Below are 1,402 nucleotides of genomic sequence, written 5' to 3'. Positions count from 1 at the left end.
GGCCTCCCAAAGTGCTGGGATTACAGGCTTGAGCCACCGCGCCCGGCCTGGGGCTTAGTTTCTTTAGCAATTCAATTTCCAATTCATACATAGTTACTTTATTTTCTCACCTTTGAGCTCTTGTTTTATGGAATCTATTGTCTTATGAAGTTCTTATACATTTTGAAGCATCTGCTGGGACTGATGTGCTCTTATTTTATTTTTTGAGACAGAGTCTGACTCTGTCACCCAGGCTTGAGTGCAGCGGCACTATCTCAGCTCACTGCAACCTTCGCCTCCCAGGTTCAAGCGATTCTCCTGCCTTAGCCTCCTGAGTAGCTGGGACTATAGGCGCCCACCACCATGCCCAGCTAATTTTTGTATTTTTAGTAGAGACAGGGTTTCACCAGGTTGGCTAGAATGGTCTTGATCTACTGACCTCATGATCCACCTGCCTTGGCCTCCCAAAGTGTTGGGATTACCAGTGTGAGCCACCGAGCCCAGCTGGATATTTTCTAGTAGACTTGGTTCTTGAGCTTTTTGTATGTTGTCTTCATTTCCTTAACTATTCTTGCCACAGTATGATTACCTGGGTGGCATGCTATTTTTCATCTAGCTCACGCCTAAAGGGTGCAACTCAGTTTAGACCATCTATTTGCTCTGAAATGTCCGCAGAGGTTCTCATTGATTTCCTGTCCATCTCATATGAGGCCTGTTTTCCCCTCTCTAGGAGTACTGCCCATTTCCTCTGCATTTCTGTAGGTAGTAAAAGAGGGAACTGGGGTGACGAGATAGTTCTTCTGGGACTGGATGCAATCTTCATTAGAATACCTGGACTTTGCTTTTTCCTCTGAGACAGTGTAAAATACTGTATGTTGAGAAAGATCCCACTCTAGTGGAGGCAAAATTGCCCTTAACTTTCCAATCATTGCTCTGACTCATCATGGAACAAAGGAATGTTGCTTCTGAGAGGCAATCCCCAATTCCTACACCACCTCCCCACCACACCCAGTTCTTCAGCCAACATGGTGGAGGAGGTCCACCATCCTCCACATTAGGACATGCAAACTCTCCTGTGTGCTTCCTTCCAGACATTATTAACTGAAAATTCTTAGGTCAGGTGCGGTGGCTCATGCCTGTCATCCCAGCACTTTGGGAGGCTGAGGTGGGTGGATCATCAGAGGTCAGGAGTTCGAGACCATACTGGCCAACACGGTGAAATCTAATCTCTACTAAAAATACAAAAATTAGCCAGGCATGGTGGCACATGCCTGTAGTCCCAGCTACTCAAGAGGCTGAGACAGCAGAACTGCTTGAACCCAGAAGATGAAGGTTGCAGTGAGCTGAGATCGTACCACTGCACTCCAGCCTGGGGACAGAAACAGACTCCGTTTCCAATAAAAGAAAATTCTTGGCCGGGCGC

General features: G+C 46.9%; 1 protein-coding gene across 1 annotated transcript in view; it reads right to left on the bottom strand.

The window, feature by feature from the left end:
• The window catches only part of PDCD2L (programmed cell death 2-like), a 32,506-nt gene that overhangs the window by 15,281 nt on the left and 15,823 nt on the right, over window positions 1-1,402 (bottom strand). The gene's annotated exons all lie outside the window — the stretch shown is intronic.

Source organism: Colobus angolensis, unplaced genomic scaffold, assembly GCF_000951035.1.
Source record: "Colobus angolensis palliatus isolate OR3802 unplaced genomic scaffold, Cang.pa_1.0 Scaffold107, whole genome shotgun sequence".
In the NCBI taxonomy this organism is placed as follows: Eukaryota; Metazoa; Chordata; class Mammalia; order Primates; family Cercopithecidae; genus Colobus; species Colobus angolensis.
The sequence above is the reverse complement of the archived record's forward strand: the minus strand, read 5'-3'. Positions and strand labels throughout refer to the sequence as shown.